Source organism: Rutidosis leptorrhynchoides, chromosome 11, assembly GCF_046630445.1.
Source record: "Rutidosis leptorrhynchoides isolate AG116_Rl617_1_P2 chromosome 11, CSIRO_AGI_Rlap_v1, whole genome shotgun sequence".
NCBI classification, from domain to species: domain Eukaryota; kingdom Viridiplantae; phylum Streptophyta; class Magnoliopsida; order Asterales; family Asteraceae; genus Rutidosis; species Rutidosis leptorrhynchoides.
The window spans coordinates 110,635,000-110,662,265 of NC_092343.1; positions in this window are offsets into that span (position 1 = coordinate 110,635,000).

Sequence of the window (27,266 nt, forward strand, 5' to 3'; positions counted from 1 at the left end):
TGATAGGTATTATTAAAGTAAGTTATTACACATAGTAAAATATGTTTGTATCACATATTTATTTGATAAAATAATATCTATAATGTTAGTAAGTAAAAGTTGTATTATTTTGTAATAATAATTATTATTATAAAAATATCAATATTTATAATTACCAAGATGACATTATGATAAAACGATAATTCTAATTATGATAACTTTAATATTTACAATAATTTTTAATATTATCTTTAAAATAATAATTCTATTTAAAATAATAATAATAATGATATTTTATAGTAACAATGACATTTCTATTAAAATGATAATTTTTGTTAAAATGATAGTTTTAATACTAACGATACTTTTAATAATAATAGTAATGATAAAAATAATAAGAATGATAATTTTATCTAAATCAATATCATATAATATTTTAATTTCATCATGATACTCTTACCCATTATTTCCTAATCGTTTCGTTTAATAGCTTTTAATCGTCTTTTATATCGTGTTCATAATAATGATAATAATAGTAATCAAAATAATTAGGTGTTACAAATATTTGTTTTAATTACACTAATATTAATAATGATAGTTACTATGACATTATTAACGATAATACTAATAATTATCTTAATGATAATATAGTAATAATAATAATAACAATAACAATAACCATTTTTAAATAATGATATATATTAATAATGATAATAATAATAATAATACCAATAATAATAATAATAATAATAATAATAATAATAATAATAATTGGATAATAATAATAATAATACTAATTATAACTTTAACGATAATAACGATAGTAATAATAAAATAAAATAAAAATAACATTTTTAATGATAAATCCCTTTTATTGATAAAGATAATAATAATGATAATAATAAGATAAAACTAGAACGACGATAAAAACGACGATAATAATAATCATTTTTTAATAAAAATATCGAAAATTCAATTGATTATAACTTCTAATCCGATCATCGAAACCATTCGATATCTAAAGGAAAAGTTCTTAATTTTTCGCTAGCTTTCCAAGGACATGCATATCTTATACCTTATCTCAACCGCAAGTGTAACTAATTCAAGATTCAACCTAACCTGTCTAAGGGCAATATCAAAAGTACAAGCATGCATAATCCTAAATACTCGAGCACTAGTCAGGGATACACTATTAGTATGTAAAAGTTAAATTATGAGTACTCACGTATCAATATTGCAGGAAAGGTACGTAGACGCAACGGAAATGATAAACACTATATTGACCTCACGAGCATACCTATGAACCATACTCAATCACCTCCATAGCTATAACCCATAATTTCTTTAATCCTATCCCACTCGAAAAACAACTTCGAAATCACTCGGATAGCACTCCGTCGTAATATTTTATATATACTGATAATATCTTGAAATAATACGGAGTAAATATATATATGTAAATCGATTGAGAGAGTTTAGAGAAAAATATTTTCAAGTTTCTATGAAATAATGAAACCTATTGAATTCTATTTATAATAGATTTTTGAATTATTAAAGTGAATTATTAAAGTATGAATTATTAAAGTGAATTATTAAAGTATGAATTATTAAAGTGAATTATTAAAGTATGAATTATTAAAGTGAATTATTAAAGTATGAATTATTAAAGTGAATTATTAAAGTATGAATTATTAAAGTGGATTATTAAAGTTAAAGTAAAGTAAAAATAAAGTAAAGGTAAAGTTTAAGTATAGTAAAAGTATAAAACTATGTACGTATAATACGCGTATAAATATATATAATATTAATTTAAATCGTTATATATACTTAATAAAATAAAATATAAATATCGTTATCTTTATCATACTAGTTAAGTAATGAGTTGTCAAAAGTGGTTCTAGATATTTATATACGTTTTAATAATAAAGTTCTTTTTAAATTGAAAACGTTTTTGTACGTTTGAAACTAAATAGATCAATCGAGTCTTTATGAGATTCAATCTTCCACTATCCTTTGTCTAGTTCTCAATGATTCACAATTTATTCTTATTTATAAATCACTTTACCATTTTCCGAATATTGTTAAAATGGAAAGATTTCTCAAATCAACGTGGGCCTTTCAACAGAGACTTGTAATCATAATTCAATATATCTGATAATTTAATCATTTGATCTTATCTTCTAATTCCATTGATAAACATTTTGAAACAGATACAATCATATAAAGTATTTAATCTAATATTTTTGTTTACATTTCAAGTTATAATATATACACATATGCATATATAATCATATTCGTTTAATGGTTCGTGAATCGTTGGAACTTGGTCGAGGTTGAATGAATGTATGAACATAGTTTAAAATTCTTGAAATTTAACTTAACAAATATTGCTTATCGTGTTGGAAACATATAAAGATTAAAGTTTAAATTTGGTTGAAAATTTCCGGGTTGTCACAAATTGCGATAAACAAAATGTAATCAGTTAGCTAGGAACAATTAGCTAGGAACAGTTAGCGTGGATTCTTAACAAAATTTCTCATAGTTAATTTGTTTGTTTCTAACAAATTTTATTTTGTCAAATGTTTTCTTCATTATGCCACTTGTTGGATTCTGATAAATCAAAATCCAAATATGAAATTGGATGAAAATGGTTATTCCGTGGTGAATGGATTTGTATATCGATGAATGTAAGTGGGATAGTAAATGACTGTTGAATCAGATTCGAAGAATGTACAGTGTAACTTACTAGTGTGAAATCTAAATATTCCTCGGGTATTACCTACCCGTTAAAATATTTTCACCATTAACAGTTTGTACAAAAGAATTTTTAATTACAATCTTTATGAAAACATATATACATATATATTTTCTTCAGATGTAATCATGGATTTAATGAGTTAACATAATATTAATCTCATTTGATTTACCGTTAGAACTAGAATGGATAATCTCCAAAACTTTAGAGATTACTTAATCGCCATGTCGAACGGGGATAAATGATGTAGAACATCATGTAGAACGATGATTACGCTTGAGGTACAGAATGAGGTGTTGAGGCATGGATTGTTGATGATACTGGTGCTATTGCTGATGGTACTGTTGGTACCGTTGATGTTGCTAAAGCTGGTAAATTTTGCACCATATTCTCCAAATTTATTAATCGAGTGCGAAGCTCGTTGACTTCTTCCATTACTCCAAGATGATTGTCGGTCAGAAAGAACGGATGAATAAGGTTTAGAATTTTAGATAGAATATAATTGTGGTGAGATATTCGGGAAATGAGTGAGAAAATAGTATCTCGAACAGGTTCGCCAGTAAGTGCTCCAGGTTCACTGCCAAGAGGTGAATTTGGTTGATGGAAAGGATCATCTTCTTTTTGTCTTCAATGATTGAGTAGGCTACGAACCCATCAGATGAATTGGTTGATTCATTCTGGTGACACTGCTTTCGGAGCTTAGGTGAAACTCCATATCAGAATAGCTGTCGGAATCCGAGGAATTCGAACTGGTTGAGGGATTCATCTCGTACGATCATATGAAGGATTTTTGATAAGAAATAGATTATAGGATGTAGATTAGTACCCTACAATACATAGTTTACATATGCATATATAATACGAAAATCCCATAAGTTACGGAGGAATCTATGGAAGCTGTCAAGCAAAGTCTACAGTAATATATACGCTAAGATATGAATTTTTGTTTGTACACTATTCATGCAATCCAGGCAGTAAGATATGTCTAGATTAAGAATGATAAGCAAGTGATTCCCTAATAATGATAAGCAGATAATTTTCGACACGAAATGATAAGCAGAACTTTTGACATGCAGACACGGTCGAAGTCCAGACTCACTAATGCATCTAAACTGTGATGACCCGGGAATTTCCGACCAAATTTAAACTTTAATCTCTATATGTTTCCGACACGATAAGCAAAAAAAAAAATCTGTAATGTTGAGTCTCGAAAGTTTTGAAAACTATATTCATGTAATCAAATGCCCTTTGACCATGCTCGACGATTCACGAACATTAATTGTAAATAGATATGTGTGTATGGAAATATAAATAATAATTGAAAAAAATAATTTGAAATATTATATGTTGTTGTTATTAAAATTAATTATGTAAAATAAAAATATGATATTATGATAATTATTATTTAAAACACATTTATATAAATAAAGTATATTAAATATATATTTTGTGATTTCAAATCTATTTAGTAAACAACGTTAACGCTCAATTGTCATTCGATCGATATTAAACAAGTTAAAAAGGAACTTATGTGATTTTAAATAAACGGTGATCCGAAAATGAGTTTTATAAGTTATAGGCTTATTAATAATATATTTAGAAGTTATTTGTTAAATTTTAACACTAACTATATTTTACTTGGGGTTGAGAGTGAATAGTTAATTAAATTTTTATTTAATAGTTAATGACCGAATTTAACACCATAATGACTAGAATAAATAAAGATAATTACTGTAAAAATTTTGGAAATTTTCTAGATAATTTTATCCACCACTAATTAATAACGAGGCACGAAATCTAGCCCGTAAAGGAATAATTGAAGGCGGCTCTTTTAAAAATTATTCACTGACACCTTTATATTTTTATTTTGCATCAATATCATGAGATATTACTATGCGTAATTGATATCAATTGGAGATTACTGTTTTTGATTAGCTTTTGATTGATTAATAATTGTCTATCATATATACATACTACATATATGCATATAAGAGTGATAATATACACTACAACTTTCATCACTTAAACAAGCCACCACAATCACATTTAACTTTCTTCTACTACTTGTGAATCATCTTCAAACTCGTTTTTCTTTATTACAACCAACTAACCGAGACCATCATTGTAAACCACAATTGAACAACACAAACAAATCACCTTACGCCGTCATTAGATCACCACCTCCGCTGTCTACAACCACCATTGTTAATCGCCACCCTAATCCACCATAGTCCACTCAACCGCCACCATTAACCACCTTAAATCATCACCATTTCCATTAAACCCTACTCGATCATCACTTCAAAAACCATTGTTGCTTATGTTCTAAATCAAGTACAAATCAACTCAACGAACATCTAATTACTACTACTTGTTCCTACTCCTACTCGACAACACAACCACCGGTTCTACTTATATGTACATTTTTTTTTTCTTTCTTTTCTCTTTTTATGTTCGAAGTCATCAAACCACAAGACCAAAGCATCATCACTTACAACCACTTCTATTTTCTATTATTATCAAGACACACTCCCATCGATGTTTTACTGTTACTGCTATGTAATGTTTTTGTGTTGAAACTAGTCGAACAGACCCAAACAAGCAGCGTATTACTGCTACTCGATGTTATCTCAGCTACTTGCGTCTGTTTCTTTTTCGTTTCAAACCCCAAAACCCGAAGCCATGATACTGCTACTTGTGCTACGTTTCCTGTTGCACGTTCGAACCCTCCAACCACAATCATCGTATTTTTTTGTGTTGTTTCTAAGATGCTACAGCGATTGCTATATATGTATTTCTGTTTCTATTTCCATTCTATTCCTGTAAACTGACGCGAGGATGATGAAAGAGACGAGGTGGAATTACAGTGGTATTAAGAATGATGAGATGATTTATGTACATAGCCAATTATTCTAGTGAGTGCTTGTTCTTTTTATCTGTGGCCAACAAGTTTGATAAATCCCACATGAGTGTGTTTGTTCCTTTTGAATACCGAATTCTTTCTCTCTTAAACGAATCAATTATTATTATTGACGGGTGGTGAACTTCAAAGTAGAACTAGGCTATAGGTTATTGGGCTTATGGAACCCAATTGATAAGATAAATGCATTAGCGAAATGTGTTTTTAAACTTGGGCCGAGACTAGAAATTTTGTTGGGTTTCTAATTCTGTTGGGCCGTTTTTTTTCTGTTTTGCTGTGGAGCCGAATTGAATGAAAAACATGATTATAAAAATGAGAATTACAATATTGCATGATTATAGTTAGGTGATAGAACAATGATTATGATAATTAACGTATGATGATTATGATGATCATTATGATGATGGGTTGAGAAGGATGGTGATGAACGAATGATGATGATGATTAAGTTGATGATGATTAGAATAGGATAAGTGAATTAGATAGATGATGATACGGGTGATAATGATAACCGGATGATATTGGTAAACAGATTCATACATGGTTATATAGGTTTAAAGTATATACTAGAATTGAAGTGAACAAACAGTGAAATGGTTAAGGGTGGGTTTGGTTTAATCGAGAGGTCGCGGGTTCGAGCTTGAGCAGTGGCATTTTATTTTTAAGAGCTCCTTTCTTCAAAGGTTGTACACTTTTAATTTTTTTATTATTATTATTATTATAATCATTATTATTACTGTTATTATTAATTATTATTATTAATATTATTATTATTATCATTATTAGGAAAATAAGTATTAACATTATCATTATTATTAATTAAATTTTTCATTTTATTAAATTCACTGTATTAGTAAAAATTAGCATCTTTATCATTATTAATATTATTATCATAATTGGTATTATTATTAATCATTATTAATATTAGGTATTATTATCAACATTATTGGTTATTAAAAAAATAAAATAACCTATTATTAATATTACCATTACCAAGAATTCTATATATTATTATCATTATTTTTACTATCAATACCTGTATATATTATTATTATTATTATTATTATTATTATTATTATTATTATTATTATTATTATTATTATTATTATTATTATTATTATTAGTAAATCAATATTTTCAAAACCATCATATTAACAAATAAATATTTTGTACATTAAATATATGTATTATATAAGTATACTAATATTACACATAAAATTATGTTTTAACTAATACAATATTATAACGTTGATTGAATTATATATCAAATAGGTATTATAACATATTATAAGTATTAATAAAATATATATAAGAATATGAACCTTAATACATAACAAAGTAAATATAAAGTTGTTAAATTTCAACTATGTGTGTTAATATATATACACCTGATATAGGTTCGTGAATCCGAAGCCAACCCTACACTTGTTCAATGATGTTATATGTATTTTTACTACGAAATACAGTATGGTGAGTTCATTTGATTCCCTTTTACTCTTTACATTTTTGGGACTGAGAATACATGCGCTGTTTTTACAACTGCTTTATTAAATGCTTTTGAAAATCTATATTTTTGGACTGAATACATGAAATGCTTTTATAAATGTTTGACGAGATAGACACAAGCAAAACATTCCTCGAATGAATTATTATGCAGACAGAAGCAGACAGAAGTTTTGCGGATTATTATTGAATTATGTGGACATGATAATTGCCACCATTGAATTATGTGGACATGATAATTGTCACCATTAAATTATGTGGACATGATAATTGCCACCAATTGATATGAATGTTATGTATCAAGAGAATGATTTTATACACAGGTTATGTGTATGTTATTTTTGTGCACAAGATATGTGTACGGTTACTATGATTTATGAAATGGTTTCGTACACGAGAAAGATGTACTGTATTTAAAAGATATAGCATGTACATTACAGGTGGGTATATGATTCGGGCCCATTTGTACCATGCAGGATTTAAATCTTGTGGTCTATCAAAATGATGAATTTTATTATTTTATGATAAACCTATGAACTCACCAACCTTTTGTTTGACACTTGAAAACATGTTTATTCTCAGGTATGAAAGAAATCTTCCGCTGTGCGTTAGCTCATTGTAAAGACATTATTTGGAGTCGATCATCGCAATGGAACCAGATGTTGGTGACTTCGTCCGGACGGATTAGGACGGGGTATGACATAAACAACTATCAGTTAGACACGCTAATGCAAGACCTGGTTCGCTAAGACCACCGCTCTGATACCACCTGTGATGACCCGTCCTAATCCACCTAGACGAAGTCATCAACATTTGATCCCATTGCGAGGCGTTGACTTAAATATGCCATGAACGACTCCAAGTAATATCTCTAAAATAAGCAAATGCACAGCAGAAGGTTTCTTTCATACCTGAGAATAAACATGCTTAAAAGTGTCAACTAAAAGGTTGGTGAGTTCATAGGTTTATCATAACAATCATTTCAATATCTTAATAGACCACAAGATTTCATATACACAAACGTTTTAATAAAAATATTCTAAGTGGTTGAGCACTTGGTAACCATACTTAACATTTAATCAACGTCGCATATTCCCTTTATTATGAAATCTCCCTACACTGTACCAAGAGTAGTCACCGAAATGAAGTACTGTGCAACCGTTGAATACTGGTCGTCCAGTCCGGTTGGGGTTGTCAGGCCCGATAGATCTGTCAACAGGATTCGCATTTACAATACCACATGTAAATAGTAGTTACCAAGCTATTAAGGAAGATATGCAGGGTGGTACAACTCAACGTAGAATATATTTTAAGTACTTGTGTCTTGATCGGTGTCGAAGGGCCGGTTAAAAATAGCCTAATTACTCTACTTTAGATAGGGTAAGCAGGATTCGTTCCACGGGAAGTTGTGGTTAACTAGCAAGCAATTTCAAGATTGGTTTGTTTGTGATTAACTAAAATTAACTAATGTAAAAACTAGATTAACAATTACTAGGCAAATGTAAACTTTGAGTATTCAAGAGCATAAACAATGAACTAAACGAAAAGGTTGTAATCAATTGGATGGAAGTCTTTATTCCTTCACAATCCCAATCTAACATGCATTCATTCAAACAAGTATTATGTTTATCAAGTATTGATCAAATCTCATAGACAAGATTTCTTAGGCTTATCAATTCTAACTATCTTGGGATTGAATCATGCAACCTAGACACTATGTCTTTATCCTTAATCTAATTATCCACTAAGTTGGACCAAGAACACAATGTTAAATCACTGTAATTCAACTTGCAATAATCACAATCAATAATACTTGCATTGATCAATAAACAATTGGTTTATAATATCACAATTCAAAAGACATAAGTTTCATAACATTACAAACCACATAAACTTGAATGAAAAGAATACATGTATCAATTGTTCATGGAAGGAATAAAGTGAAAGAAACTAGCCAAGCATGTTGGTGATGATGATCATAGTTGCTTCTTGAAGTTGCATGAAGAACACTCCTTGAAACCTAGCTTGAATCTTGATTTGATGATGATTAATGGTGTGTTTTTGTGTGTTTGATGCTCTAAAAACTGATGGAAGATGATATAAATTCGTAACCTAGGGTTTCCATTATATAGGGTTGAAGTAGGGTAACCCCTAAGCATTAAATCCCTCAAATTCGGCCTCAAATTCTATCCAAAAATAGTTTCAGCCGCAAATTACTCTCACCGGGCGCCTACATGCGCCCAGCCGCAAAAACTAGCTGCCTCCTTTTGCTAGCTTTCCACCTGAATGATTTTTTTGCACCCCTCAGGTGCCTACTTGCGCCCCCCAGCCGCCTCCTTGCGGCTGGGCTTCAGTTTTTTCATTTTTTTCTTGTTTTTAACCCCTGTTTTCGCGTTCTCGTCCCAAATCGTTACTCGTTATAAAAACCTCATGAAATAACTTTCTAAACCTCAGATATACACGTAATATCCACCTCTTAACATCGATAATGATCGGCGTTTAAGACCCGATCAACTCCCCCACACTTATCATTGTTTGTCCTCGAACAATCTCAAACAAAATCTTCGACTCGAATCTTTAATTAAGCTTTTTAACAAATGATAAATCTTCAAAGGATTGTATAAAACCACAACGTCTTGAACTCAATGTGGAACATAAATTCTTCCGACATGGCTCTCACTTAATCAACTTTAACTTCTCGATTATATGAACATCTCATCTTGATCAAATACTTCAAAAATGTAACAACACTTCAAACTTGGTGATCTTCAAATAAAACATAAGTCAAGTGAGAGCCATCCGCCATATGAACTAGATAAAAGAACCATATACCGTCAATTCCATATTTTGTTTTAAAGGTTGGTGTGCCAGAGTGTTCGAAGACACCCTTTTTGGTGCTCCCGGTGTTTTAGGATCACGGCACTTATCTCATGTCCCAACGACTCCTCCGGTGACTCTCGGAGCAGGGTGGACAATCGACGAAGGGTCGTGGAATTTAAGTCCCACCTGACTTATAATGAGAAATAATTTTTGTGGATTTAGCCCCATCTAGCTCTATTTTTAGCGGTATTATACGCCCTAACAAGGCTCTCGTGTAGGAATATTTATCCAGCCCCTATACTGGTCGTTTTATGGATTTGGCTCCATCGAGCTCTCGTTTTGTGGTTTTAGCCCCAAGCATGGCTCTCGTGTAGGAATATTTATCCAGCCCCTATACTGGCTGTTTTGCAGCGAATTGCGGGTATGGCTAGTGTCATCCACAGCTAATCCTGGTTTTGGATAGCGACACAGAACAAGTCCAAGCACTAGCATTTGTTCCCGGTATCGAAACAAGATGTGAATGAACAGGAAATGACATTTTGTACCTTTCAATTTCGTCAATTCATGGGTAAAAAGCTGCACTAAAAATGCTTTTGAAACATAAATTGGAAGAATTTACTTCTTAACTTGACCACTTTGAAACTTTTTGTTTACGTTAAGTGTTTTAAATAACAAACAACTTTTCCCAATACCCATTAAAATACATGCCACTTCACTCACTCTTTCACAAACGTCACACTTGGGTTTTTATGAAATTATGATTAAAAATTTTGTTTCAATTATAATAATCATAATGCTTTACTCATTTTAAGCTTCAAACACAAGTCATGTATCCCATAAAAAGAAAATTTTTAATTTTCCCCTCTCCCCCACACTTGAATCATGCTACGCCCTCGTACGCATGTGTAGAGTATTATAATATTTATGTGAAAAATAAAAAGGGAAAATCTAACACATTACCGAGATACTCGCAAGTTCATCATCCAATAACCATCGCACATCATTTTGATCCATCATCACACATTCCATTCGATTACGTTTATCCTTCTATTACAACTTAGACAAGAAAAACAAAAGAAAAAGTGTAAAATCTAACTAGCCCACTTTCGGAGGGATCCGCTTTAAACCACCCGATTCCCTCGGGTGGACGAGTTTTGTCTCGTGAGGGCTTGCAGTGAACATACCCACAAAGTTCATTTATCTACTAAAAAAAAAACTAAATAAATAAAAGAAAAGAAAAGAAAAGAAAATTGTACATACGGATTTTATTACACACGGAGCACCGGACCTGAATTGAATCAGTGAGGCTCATCCCGTCCTATGATCGGGACCAAATACACTTTCGAAGATGCTCTTGGACAATGCTGACATGTCAAACACACTCTTCCTTCCTTCCTCTCTAGCATGCTCCATATGGTCGGGAAGTGATTCCGGTTGTTGGAAAAACAATGGTGGGTCGATACACGGTGCGGGTGGTTCAACATACTCTGCTTCTTCAGGAAGAGATGAAGCATAGTTAATATAATCAACCGGCTCATAATAAGGAGTAACCACACGGCCATTCATTACATCGTCATACTGTCGTCTACGATTATCCCGAACATAATCCCGTTGCCTATAATACTCGGTCAACTAAAGTTGAGCCCGGGCGATCTCGAAAGCTCAAGCACTATTCTCTTCCATCCGAATCAACCTTTCTTCCTCAATCATAACATACCGGTTTCTCCTTCTGCTAGTACCTTCCTCATTCGGGTCGTAATCCTCATCACCCACGTCATCCGCTCTTACTACACCTTCCCTAATACACTCCCCCGTACTCATTGAATGTGCTTCCTCATTATCCGATCCTAACACATAGTCTCTAGCCTATGAATGTGAATCTCCTCAATATCCCGGTCCTCAATTCTATACACATTCCCTTGGTGGTTAAAAGTTAACCCAACAACGTTATCCCTCATATATTATATCTTTGCTACGAAGGGTATTGTACTTGCTGGAACTCCTTGGTTTTTAAACAAGAGAAACGACAAAAATCGGGCATATGGAATAATAGCCCTTGACTTCACCAAATCTCGACACTCCCAAATCCAGTACATCATCAATATCCTCAAGGATGGCACCACGGAATTAGTAACCATGGCATATAACAAAGGAAGCTCATACAACCGAACCTCGGTTAAATCACTTCTTCGAGGTAGTATATTACTTGTAATCTCCGTTAAGAGAAGTTTGGGCACTATCTTTAACCGCTTCTTTTCTAGCGTGAACCTATGCATTAGCGTACCTGGTGGCACATGAAAAAACTCCCGAATCATTTCATCATATCTATCTGCTGGAGGTTCAAACAGTTGCTCCCTTGTAGGATAATCATACTCAGTTCGGCCTTGCAAATCAATACCCGCATCATATTGCAAGTCCGAGTGTGCTAATTGGTTAAACGTCTCCATTGTTAGTGGAATCTCCCTGTTATTCACTTTCCCAACTAATTTAAGTGTCCTCGGAAAATCATCTCCTTCTTCCCATTTCAGCATGGACATCCACTTAAGGACATGATTCGGATAAGCTACATTATACTTGATCGGGATTTGGTTGTCATCCCAACCACATATCACTGGCGTAAGCGCCGCCTCCCAACCCCACTTTTGAAAAACCGTAAAGACACCGTACCTTCTCCATGATACCCGAGTTAAATCCCTCTCGTATAACATCCCTTTTAACAACGTGGTCTTCCTTTGCAAGTATAATTGGGCTTGTGCCTCATACGGTGCCTCTTTAAGCCTTGGAAAATCCGCCAAGTTCAAGTTAGAATTTGAAGCCTCCACTACTTCTTTACCTTTACCTCCTCGTGCTCATTTCATTATTCCTGAAAAACAACACTCAATCACACAATTAGTATCCCAATAAACATTCACTCTACATGTAGCTGCTTAAATAATAATCATTCAAACTACCAAGCAATACATGCATTCTTAACTTTTATCGTTGAATCTTATTTCCAATAACAATTACAAAAATCATGCACTCTAACTTCTAAAACACCCCACTTCATCACTTCTAAACTCCTAAAGCCATATACATTTACTTATTCATGCTTGCTTCAAGAGACATCACACTTATACCACTAAATTTCTTTATCATCATCAAGGTATGCAATAATCACAAAATTAACTCACTTAACACATTACATAATTGATTTAGACTTAAGAAGTCGAACCTAGTCAACTACTATCAAGCAATTTCTTAAGTTCACCCTAAATCATGAAACAATTATGTAAACATAACCTAACACATGTTATCAAACAAACAAATTCAAATTTAACAATGAATCAACAAAACACTAACAATTTAGAGCTTAGACATACCCTAAAACATTCTATTAGATAAACAAAATTAAATAAAAACAAGCATACGAGTAAATTCGGACCTTTCACAAACCCTAAACATAATTAACATCAAAAATTAAAATTAATCAAAGAAAAAAAAAAGAACATAGGAATTGAAGTACCTTGATGAATGATTGAAACAATCTACTCAATTAGTGGCAAAAATTGACCCAAAATTGAAACCCCTTGAATTTGGGTTTTTCTTAAGAACGCCCAATTAAACCCAAAAAATTTTGATTTTGATGATGGTTTGGTGTTTGGATGATGTTATGTTATGATTAAATGATGGATTATGAGTGAAATTGATGAAAGAAAATCAAAACTTTGAGTTTTTTGGTGAAGAACCCGTCGAACAGCGGTGTAAAAGAAGTGGGTGTTGAAATTTTTTTTTTTTTTTTTAAGTGGTGTACCCGACATAGCCGCCTACATGCGGTGGGTGGGCGTAATGAGGCGCCCGGCCGCATGAAACCACCGCCCCCATGCGCCATCTTTGCACCTGAGTGGATTTTTTGACAAAGCCAACCTCAAATTACGGCTGGCCACCGTAATTTGCGGCTGGGACCCCAATTTTTTTTTTTTTTTTTTTTTTGAATAGACGTCGGGATTTAATTTGTCCTTTGACCCCCTCCCACACTTAGAGCAAAGCATTGTCCTCAATGCTCTAAAATAGAGATAGTCCATAAGTTTAACCCGACTCCCTCATAAATGTGGTCCTTTTTCCGCCCGTATGTACGAAAAATAAAAAAAAAGCAAAAATAAAGCTTACAAACTTTACAAGAGGGTGCGGTATTTATTTCCGAGTCGCGCACTCGACTCCTCTTCCGACTTAGCATTTGTTGGGATCATCGGCCCCGTTGTTGCTAGAGCCGAATCCATCTTCCATACGGAGCGTGAGCATGTTATCTTCATCTTTAATTATCAAAGTCCCTGTATCAAAATCTAGTGACATCCTTGCGGTTGCTAGAAATCCTCGTCCCAATACAATTGGAGTATTTGCATCCGGTTCACAATCCATAATGAAGAAATCTTCTTTGTAACCAATACCGTGGATGATGAAAAGGACGTCAACCGCAACCCCGATTGGGTCATTAACCGTTTGATTTCCAAATCGAATACTCGTATTAGTTCGAACCAACTCCCGAATGCCTATTGCTTTTGCAACCTTAGTTGGCATCATATTAACACTTGCACCCGAATCTAGCAAAGCCCTATAAGTCTTCTTCTTTTTAAATTGAAAAATAACCGAAAACTCACCCGGATCTCTATACTTAATACGAGGTTTGAATTCACATTTTGGTTTGGATTCAACGTATTCAACTTCAATTGTCCACCCCTCATCATCAACAAAAGATGTTTTGGTGTTGTTCATGAATCTTTCCGTGTTTTCTTTTCCCCACATACTTTCAAGCGTCACACGAATCTCCTCTATATCCACATCCGGTTCTTTTTCTACTTCGGATGTTTCCTTAACCTTGTTGACACAAATAGTTTCAACTTTACTCAAATTCTCATCACTCTTCTTCTTCAATTGTCTTTCCATAATCTCTAGAAGCACATCACGTGAAAGGATCCGTTCATATACATTATAAACGATTCACAATAGTTGATTACATCGCGAGGTATTTGACCTCTATATGATACGTTTTACAAACATTGCATTCGTTTTTAAAAGACAAACTTTCTTTACATCAAAAATTGACGGCATGCATACCATTTCATATTACATCCAACTATAATTGACTTAATATTAATCTTGATGAACTCAACGACTCGAATGCAACGTCTTTCAAAGTATGTCTTGAATGACTCCAAGTAATATTCTTAAAATGAGCTAATGCACAGCGGAAGATTTCTTTAATACCTGAGAATAAACATGCTTTAAAGTGTCAACCAAAAGGTTGGTGAGTTCATTAGTTTATCATAATCCATCATTTCCGTAATAGTAATAGACCACAAGATTTCAGTTTCTATAAATATCCGTACACTCGCAAGTGTATAAAAGTATTCTATAAGTTGTAGGCACCCGGTAACAAGCCTTAACGTTCATGTTTTACCCTCTGAAGTACACCAGATCAGGTGTGTTTAAAATAACCTCGAAGTACTAAAGCATCCCATAGTCAGGATGGGGTTTGTCAGGCCCAATAGATCTATCTTTAGGATTCGCGCCTACCGTACATAGACAAGTAGTTTAATGTTACCAAGCTAAGGGTATATTTCTGGTTTAAACCCACGTAGAATTAGTTTTAGTACTTGTGCCTATTTCGTAAAACATTTATAAATCAGCGCATGTATTCTCAGCCCAAAAATATATATAAAAAGGGAGTAATGAAACTCACAATACTGTATTTCGTAGCAATTATGTATATGACGGAACTGAACAAGTGCAGGGTTTGTCTCGGATTCACGAACCTATATTAAGTATATATATTTATATGTTGGTCAATATCTGTGTAACAATTTAGGTCAAGTCGTAGTGTATCACAATCCTAATGCTCGAGACCGACATGCAAAAGTCAACAAAAGTCAACTTGACCCAAAATGACTTCCAAAATCTATACATGTTTATTATATAACTTATATATAGTAGTTTTATATATTTAAATATATTTATCAGATCTTATTATACTAAATAATACAAGTCATTTATTAATAAATAAAAATTTATATTAAAATTCATATATGATAAAAATATACTTTTATATATCTCAAGTAATAAAATTTATAAAATTCACTTAATATCATAAAAATATAGTGATATGTATTATTAATGCAATTACATTACGTGTGGTAAAAATATCTTTGTACGTATATTTATTTGATAAAATAATATTGATAATAATGATAATGATAAAAATAATAAAATGATAGTTTCAATAAAAATATTAATTTTTAGTAATAAAGATAATTTTAGCAATAACATCAACTGATAACAGTTATAACAATCGTTTTAATAATAATATTAAAATTAATGATAATTCAGTTGACCATATCTTTTAATCCGTTCATCGAAACCACACGATTTCTAAATGAAAAGTTATTAATTTTTTTCTTCAGCTTTTCAATGACATGCATATCATATAACTTATCTCAGTAGCATATGTATCAAATTCGTGATTTATCATAAACTATTTAACGACGAAACTAAGCATACAAACATGCATAATCATATATACTCGAGCACTAGTCAGGGATACACTAGTCAGGCATGCCCACTTGGGTATCTCATGGTGTGGGCATGCCCTAAGTAACTCCTTCAGAAGTTCATACGCTTCATGAAATAATTCACCCGGTAATTGTTTAAAAGATTTTATTTGCGTACGCATGTCTGAAGTTTTACTTATGGGGTAAAATTCCTCTAAAAATCGTTTTTTCATTTCCGCCCAAGTATTAATACTCCGGGCGGGCAAGGAGAGAAACCATCTTTTTGCCTTATCCTTAAGTGAATAAGGAAATAATCGAAGACGTACCTCATCATCAGTGAAACCGTTTACCTGATTAGTAGCACATATCCCATTAAATTCAGTGATGTGTTCATATGGTTCCTCATTAGTCATACCTCGGTAGGTTGGCAAGATCGAAATGAGTTGAGGTCGGACCTCAAATTGTCGGTTGTTTCCTCCTGCCGGTGCAGGATAAACAATGGGTGAATGATCCTCAAAATCACCCGGTTGATAGTAGGTGTCTACTCCTCTTGGTCATTCGGCCATCTCGTCTCGTTGATCAAAAACTTCCTCTTCAGTTTCAGACTCTGATTTAGGAGAGTTTGGTGGAACAATCGGATGTGTCTCTAACTGTGGTTGAGTGGATGCTGAAGCCACTATCGAACCCTTTAAGATTCTTGTAGCTTTTCGATTAGCTTTTGCAGATTTCTCGATTTCCGGGTCTAAAGGCTTAAGATTTTGATCTCCTAAATTCCGAGTTTGCATACACTAACCTGCACTTCAACAAAAACAAGAACACCGAGCGTAAAACTGACAAAAACAAAATAAACAAAACACTATTTTTGGATTTTTATTGGTTTTATAATTTTTATGGTTTTTCTAATTTAACACGAAAGCAATAAAATAAGAGCTTGCAATCAAGCGCACACTTTCCCCGGCAGCGGCGCCAAAATTTGATCGGTGTCGAAGGGCCGGTCAAAAATAGCCTAATTACTCTACTTTAGATAGGGTAAGCAGGATTCGTTCCACGGAAAGTTGTGGTTAACTAGCAAGCAATTTCAAGATTGATTTGTTTGTGATTAACTAAAATTAACTAATGTAAAAACTAGATTAACAATTACTAGGCAAATGTAAACTTTGAGTATTCAAGAGCATAAATAATGAACTAAACGAAAAGGTTGTAATCAATTGGATGGAAGTCTTTATTCCTTCACAATCCCAATTTAACATGCATTCATTCAAACAAGTATTATGTTTATCAAGTATTGATCAAATCTCATAGACAAGATTTCTTAGGCTTATCAATTCTAACTATCTTGGGATTGAATCATGCAACCTAGACACTATGTCTTTATCCTTAATCTAATTATTCACTAAGTTGGACCAAGAACACAATGTTAAATCACTATAATTCAACTTGCAATAATCACAATCAATAATACTTGCATTGATCAATAAACAATTAGTTTATAATATCACAATTCAAAAGACATAAGTTTCATAACATTACAAACCACATAAACTTGAATGAAAAGAATACATGTATCAATTGTTCATGGAAGGAATAAAGTGAAAGAAACTAGCCAAGCATGTTGGTGATGATGATCATAGTTGCTTCTTGAAGTTGCAAGAAGAACACTCCTTGAAACCTAGCTTGAATCTTGATTTGATGATGATTAATGGTGTGTTTTTGTGTGTTTGATGCTCTAAAAACTGATGGAAGATGATATAAATTCGTAGCCTAGGGTTTCCATTATATAGGGTTGAAGTAGGGTAACCCCCAAGCATTAAATCCCTCAAATTCGGCCTCAAATTCTATCCAAAAATAGTTCCAGCCGCAAATTACTCTCACCGGGCGCCTACATGCGCCCAGCCGCAAAAACCAGCCGCCTCCTTTTGCCAGCTTTCCACCTGACTGATTTTTTTGCACCCCTCAGGCGCCTACTTGCGCCCCCCAGCCGCCTCCTTGCGGCTGGGCTTCATTTTTTTCATTTTTTCTTGTTTTTAACCCCCGTTTTCGCGTTCTCGTCCCAAATCGTTACTCGTTATAAAAACCTCATGAAATAACTTTCTAAACCTCAAATATACACGTAATATCCACCTCTTAACATTGATAATGATCGGCTTTTAAGACCCGATCAACTATCTCGTAAACATTTATAAAAGCAGCGCATGTATTCTCAGCCCAAAAATATATATTGCAAAAGTAATTAAAAAGGGAGCAAATGAAACTCACCATACTGTATTTCGTAGTAAAAATACATATAACATCATTGAACAAGTGTAGGGTTGGCCTTGGATTCACGAACCTATATCGGATATATATATATTAATACATATAATTGTAATCGAACAAATTTATTTATTGTTAATGCTATATTTGTTATCTTAATTATGTGTTTCATTAGTAACCTAATTAATTACATTTATTTTGTGTACATTAAATAAATAATTATAATATAGTTTTATTAAGTATGTTTTTATATGTTTAATTTTTATTGTAAATACAATAATGATAATAAAATATTAAAATAATGATACTTATAATAATGATAAAAATAATGATAATAATAATAAAAATAATATTATTAAATATAATAATAAAATCATGTTTAATGATAATAATAATAATAATGATAAAAGTAATAATAATCATGATACTTTTAATAATAATAATAATAATGATAAGTTTAATAAAAATGATAATTTTATATATAACGATAATTTTACTAATAATGATAACTTTTAATAAAAATGATAGTTTTAATGATAATTTTAATGATAATTCTAATAATAATTTAAATGATGATTTTAATAAACATGTTATTCTTAGTAATAATGATAATCTTAATAAAAATGATAATTTTATTTAATCACGACTTAATTGTATTTATATTTATCTTTACTCATAAACGTACTTATAACTATACTTCTTGGTAATAATTACCTTAACAATATTCATGATCACAACCTTAATCATTTTTAACTTAACATTCGTAATCCTAATTATATTAGTATTAATGATATTATTAATATAATAATTATGATATCTAAATTGGTATAATAATAATAATAATAATAATAATAATAATAATAATAATAATAATAATAATAATAATAATAATAATAATAATAATAAGAGCAATAAGAGTAATAATATTACTACCTCACATGAAAAAGCTCCAAAAAGAAAATAACTGTCTTTGACAGGGTTCGAACCCACGACCTCCCGCTAACCCGAAACACTCCCTAACCACTGCTCTACCATATCGTTTCTGATTTATTTCGCATATAAATTCGATTTAAATCAGGAATAGAAACGATGGATTTCAAGCTCTTGGCCCAATGTTTCATCACAAACCCAATGGACCTTTACGACCCAAACTAGTAACAAAGTCCACTTCGTAAATCAAGCCCAAATAACAAAAAAAGGGATATGGCCAATCTAAGAATTATATGTAGTATGTTCTCGATCGAAGTTAGAAACGGGAATTAGGTAAAAAGCAATAGCAGCCTGGTTTCCTGATCTTCGACAGCCGCGACAACAATAAAAAAAAATTCGCAGGTATCAATTATCATTATCATCGCATCCTCTTCATCATTTTATTCATTAATCTTTCCTCTTCTTCAATGTTTTCGCTGATCAGTAACAGAAATAATAGAAGCAGGAACAGTGTTTGGAGTGGTTAGAAGGTGGTGGTCTTCAGTTTACGATGGTGGTGAGGTTTTGCGAGGGTGTTCAATGAAACAGGAAACGTAATAGCAGCCTCGTGGTGATGGGTGTTTGTGTGGTTGTTCATAATGTTTTACGAAGGAGAGGGAGATAGAGAAGAGATATATGGATGAGAGAGAAGTGGAAGGCAGTGATGGTGGTGCTCACGGTGGTGGTAGAGGAAAACCGAAGGTGGGTTTTTGTGGTTGTATGGATCGAATAGAAACCACCCTCAACAATGGTGGTTTGAGTTTTGTAGGTTTGGCTTTCAAACACGAACAGAAAACAGTAATTGTAGCAACGAACATGATAGTGTAAACAAGTATAGGGTTGTTGCAGGTTTTACTGTAGCAGTGGGTCTTCGATGGTGGTTTGTGTTGATGGATCTAAAACAGAAAAGATGTAGCAGTATAGCAGTTTCAGTGATAATTAAAGGTGGTTTAGGGTGGATGTTTGGGAAGGTTTAACTCGGAAACAGTGGAGAGAGAAGAGAGGAAGAAGAGAGAGAGAGGGTGATTGTCGTGGTGGTTGATGGGTTGTTCAAGGTGACGGTGGTGAAGTTGTGGTAGTGGCAGCCGGTGGTGGTCTAATGTTGGTGCAGGGTTGTCGTGATTATGTAAGTGGGTGTGTGATCGAGTTTCTATCCATGTGTAACAATATACACATATGTATATGTATATATGTATATATTTATATATGGGATAGATAGAAGATAGATGGTGGATTATGATGTCCTATGATTGTGGTGGCGGTTGTTATAAGGTGATGGCAATGGGTTGTGTCGATGATAGTAGTTGAAGAAGGAAGATATGTTGTTTTTCTTGATGAATGTGTAATGCATAAGTATATATAAATTATTAATAATACTATTATAACAATAATCTTAAATTAAGAACATGTGAGATAATAATGGAATAATGATTGATGAGGAAACAGTGATGCCAATAGTGAAGCCATCGACTTCTTGTCCTAATATGTAGATATTTTAATTTACGGACTGTTATATCGTAGTTCATTGCTAAACAGTTAATATCTAAGAGTCTTCCTAAAAATCCCAAATTTTTAGATTAAATATATTTAATTATTCCACTCATTAACTGTTTGAAACCTGATCAAAAAGGTTCAATAATTATTTATTTTCTGTTCCAATTTATATGTATAGAGTACTAATATTAAATCTTAAAAAGGTAAAAATATTTTTGACAAATCTAAAATCTTCGTAATCAATTTACAGTCCAACTTTTATTTCAATCCTTCACGAACATATACAATATCTATATTAAAACTAACAAAACATCAACCGAGTGTTACTGACGTTTACTAATTAAGCTTGAAATCATTCATTTTCCATTTACTCTCTCTCTAAAAATAATCAGTTTTAAATAACAAGTTTTATCACATAAATATATATTATATGTTTTTAAACAAATAGATTTAATGTTACTTTGTATATTTACAAGTAGTATATATATATATATATATATATATATACATACATTAGTAATAATAGTTTTCATTATATCGTATATTATTTTACATATTTATTTCCAACAATTAACTCATATATTATTTCAATTAATATTTCAAATTATTATAAATATATATATATTTAAATATTCATGTATCTATTTACAAATAGTGGTTCGTGAATCGTCGCGAACAGTCGAAGGTCAATTGAATATATGAAAACAATTCAAAATTTTTGAGACTCAACCTAACAGACTTAGCTTATCGTGTTAAAAATCTAATATCGTATCATGAGTTTGGTTCAAAAGTAGTCGAAATTTTCTGGGTCATGACATTATGTGGCAAAGTACGCATACAATCACTAAGAGCATTAATACGCGTCACTTCATTGTAAGCCCTGTTCATGTGAGTAAGGGTGAAAAAGTAGTAGTGAACAGGATCGTCGATCAAAGGTTGACCAGCACGACGTCTGGCAGCAGCCGAAGGAGCAGGAGCAGCAACAGAGTTATCGCTCGAAGTCGACATCTGCAAACAGTAAAACCACAAACCACATACCAAAAGATATAAATGCTTATGATATAACTTATACGAAATGAAATGCATAATAATGCTATAGCAAAAGGGTCGGGCTATAGACTAGACTCTAATGCACCCTAAGAACCACGGGTTGACCACATTAAGACCACCTAGTTCCCTACAACAAGAGCTCTGATACCAACTGTGATGGCCCCGTCAATACACTTAACGGCTCCGTCACTTGGTCCCACAGCTTGATCGCACTTAAATGAATTTAACAAACGACATTGCATTCTTTTATTTCAAAAGTTTCCCAAAAAGAAAATCATACCAAAATATGTTGTTTAAAAGTAACCCAACATATTAATAATCCTAAGTTGACACAAAACATTGTCAACAACCCACAAGTATTAATTATTCAAAAACCGAATGCAAGCCAAAGTTTCATAAATTGTTTCATAAAAATCTGCCCAAATGCATGCAGACTCTTCTAAACACAGCGGAAGCATCACATAAACTCAAGTACCCGTGAAAACATGCGAGTAAACTGTCAACACAAAGGTTGAGTGAATTATAGGTTTAAATAATTAAATAAACTTTAGACCACAAGATTTAAAAATGTTAGAAAATATTAAACATTATTCCATTATCAATGAGCCACCTGGTAACCACTTAACCCTTTATTTACCCTTGCCAAACATAATAAAAATATACACTGGACAGTGTATCTACAACAAAATACGAAGTACTAAACATTCCGATTATAAATTGCTAGCGCGACTAGCTCGAAATGGGGTTGTCAAACCCGATAGATCTATCCGTAGGATTCACGTTCACCGGTAGAAACCAATGATTACAGTTACCAGACTAGGGAATATTTTTGTCCAACTCACAATGAATAATTTAAATTTAATTGTCACTTGTGTCTAAACGTGAAATAAAATGCATGTAATCACATCCCAAAAATATACTTTGAAAAGTATGTAAAAACGGGACTATAACTCACCTTAATAGTAATGAAGTAACCAACACAATTAAAGCGAACAGCAACAAAGTAAAGTGATCAGGAATGATCACAACGCCGACCTATAAATAAAGAAGGTCGATATAAATAACTAACTTAGGTCAAGTCTTAGCATGATAGCAATTGTACATGTTGCAAGTAGACATAGAACAATACTCAATATGCATCGGTTTGATCGGAACAGCTTACGGACACACACTTTCTATTTTTAGAAAGTTTCTATTTTTAGCAGGTTTCCATTTTTGGAAAGTTTCTATTTTTGGAAAGTTTCTATTTTTGGAAAGTTTCTATTTTTGGAAAGTTTCCAAATTTAGAAAGTTGCTATTTTAGAAAAGTTTATAAGTTAGGAAAGTTTCCTTAATTAGAAAGTCAACAAAAGTCAACTGAAAGTCAAAGTCAACTGAAAGTCAACTCAAAAGTCATCCTTGTTCAAACTTAGCCAACATAAATTTTAAAGGTGTAAGTTATAATAATAATGTAAGTTATAACGTTTGCTAAAGTTAAATATGTCTAATTATGTCATAACATAATTTTAATTAAATTAAAATGAATTATTAAAGTTAATATAAGTTTAAATGATATAATTAATATAACATAAGTATTTAATTAATTAATTAAATATTAGTCATAATATAAGTATTATTAATTAATAATAAATTTTAAATCATATCATAAGTATTATTAATTAATAATGAATTATTAATCATATCATAAGTTTCTAATTATAATTATTAAATCATAAGTATTTATAATTTTTAATAATTAAATTATAATTATATAATAACTAAGCCTTATAATAACTAAATAATTAATTAATCCTTATTATAAGTCTTATAATAGTAATCTCATAATATAAGTTTAATACTTATCATAAGTAATTTCCATTAATAATAAAAGTATCATTAATCATGAGTTTAATTAAATGTTAATTAAATCATAAGTATTAATTAAATGATATAATAAATATATATCATAAGGCTTAAATAATAATAATTACTTTTTTTATTATAAGTAATTAAATGATAATGAAATCCATTATTTATATCATAAGTTTAATTATTAGTCACAAGTTTTAAATCAAAAGTTCATCTGGTCGTATCCTAAGCCCCGGGTGTCGGTTTTCGGCGAGCCTTACATATATATCCGCCTAAGCAAACCACTCGACACTTTGGTAAACTCAAGAACACCCCAAGAACAGTCCACAAGTCGTGATGTATAGCCAATACACTACTTGGAACTTCAATTCACTCAAAATCGTGTTTTTGACATAACGGGTGATTCGTGGCTCGGATTGAGATGACCCGAACATGAAAGTTTGTCCCACCATCAGTCCTAACACACTAACACACCCTAAAGTCACCAAATATGGTCACAAAGTTGGACCAAACCTGGTTCATACCAATATCACAATTCAATCTTAACAAAATACCATTTTGATCATATTTAGGGCTCCGGGAATCGAAAGACTTGGCCACTGGTCAATTCACGAACCTATAACAAATATGTACATATATATCAAAGTACGTTCAAAATATATTTACAACATTTCTAATATATTTTAATGTTTTAAGTTTATTAAGTCAGCTGTCCTCGTTAGTAACCTACAACTAGTTGTCCATAGTTAGATGTACAGAAATAAATTGATATATATTATCTTAACCCAATCCACGACCCAGTGTATACATGTCTCAGGCCAGATCACAACTCAAAGTATATATATTTTTGAAATCAACCTCAACCCTGTATAGCTAACTCCAACATTACTGCATATAGAGTGTCTATGGTTGTTCTAAATAATATATATAGATGGGTCGATATGATATGTCAAAACATTTGCATACGTGTCTATGGTATCCCAAGATTACATAATATATTAGAATATATATATTATACAATATAAGTTAGCTAGGATATGATTAATATAGATTTGTTACCAATTTTCACGTAGCTACAACAAGTAAAAATATCCAATCTTGTTTTACCCATAACTTCTTCGTTTTAAATCCGTTTTGAGTGAATCCAATTGCTATAGTTTCATATTGAACTTAAGTTTATGAATCTATACAGAAAAAGTATAAGTTTATAGTCAGAAATACAGATTACAAGTCATTTATGTAAAGGTAGTCATTTCAGTCGAAAGAACGACGTCTAGATGACCATTTTGGAAAACATACTTTCACTTTGAGTTTAATCATGATTTTTGGATATAGTTTCATGTTCATAAGAAAAATCATTTTCCCAGAAGAACAAATTTTAAATCAAAGTTTATCATAGTTTTTAATTAACTAACCCAAAACAGCCCGCGGTGTTACTACGACGGCGTATATCCAGTTTTACTGTGTTTTTCGTGTTTTTAGGTTTTAAATCATTAAGTTAGCATATCATATAGATATAGAACATGTGTCTAGTTGATTTTAAAAGTCAATTTAGAAGGATTAACTTTTGTTTGCGAACAAGTTTAGAATTAACTAAACTATGTTCTAGTGATTTCAAGTTTAAACCTTCGAATAAGGTAGTTTTATATATATGAATCGAATGATGTTATGAACATTATTTCTACCTCAGGTTTTGTGGATAAACCTACTAGAAATGAGAAGAATAGATCTAGCTTCAAAGGATCCTTGGATGGCTTGAAAGTTCTTGAAGCAAAATCATGACACGAAAACAAGTTCAAGTAAGATTTCCACTCGAAATAAGATTGTTATAGTTATAGAAATTGAATCAAATTTTGAATATGAGTATTATCTTGTATTAGAAAGATATCTTAGTGTAAATAAGAAAGATTTCTTGAGGTTGGATGATCACTTTACAAGATTGGAAGTAAGCTAGCAAACTTGGAAGTATTCTTGATTTTATGAAACTAGAACTTATAGAATTTATGAAGAACACTTAGAACTTGAAGATAGAACTTGAGAGAGATCAATTTGATGAATAAAATTGAAGAATGAAAGTGTTTGTAGGTGTTTTTGGTCGTTGGTATATGGATTAGATATAAAGGATGTGTAATTTTGTTTACATGTAAATAAGTCATGAATGATTACTAATATTTTTGTAATTTTATGAGATATTTCATGCTAGTTGCCAAATGATGGTTCCCACATATTTTAGGTGACTCACATGGGTTGCTAAGAGTTGATCATTGGAGTGTATATACCAATAGTACATACATCTAAAAGCTATGTATTGTACAAGTACGAATACAGGTGCATACGAGTAGAATTGTTGATGAAACTGAACGAGGATGTAATTGTTAGCGTTTTTGTTAAGTAGAAGTATTTTGATAAGTGTCTTGAAGTCTTTCAAAAGTGTATGAATACATATTAAAACACTACATGTATATCCATTTAACTGAGTCGTTAAGTCATCGTTAGTCGTTACATGTAAATGTTGTTTTGAAACCTTTAGGTTAACGATCTTGTTAAATGTTGTTAACCCATTGTTTATTATATCCAAATAGATGTTAAATTATTACATTATCATGATATTATGATATATTAATATATCTTAGTATGATATATATACAGTTAAATGTTGTTACAACGATAATCGTTACATATATGTCTCGTTTCGAAATCATTAAGTTAGTAGTCTTGTTTTTACATATGTAGTTCATTGTTAATACACTTAATGACATGTTTAATTACCATTTATCATGATTAAACATAGTGTATCAATATCTTAATATGATTCATATGTATTTAGTAAGACGTTGTTATAACGATAATCGTTATATATATCGTTTCGAGTTTCTTAATTCAATAAACTCAATTTTATGTATATAACTCATTGTTAAAATACCTAATGAGATACTTACTTATCATAATATCATTTTAACTATATATATAATCATATATATATCATCATATAGTTTTTACAAGTTTTAACGTTCGTGAATCACCGGTCAACTTGGTGGTCAATTGTCTATATGAAACCTATTTAAATTAATCAAGTCTTAACAAGTTTGATTGCTTAACATGTTGGAAACACTTAATCATGTAAATAATAATTTCATTTAATATATATAAA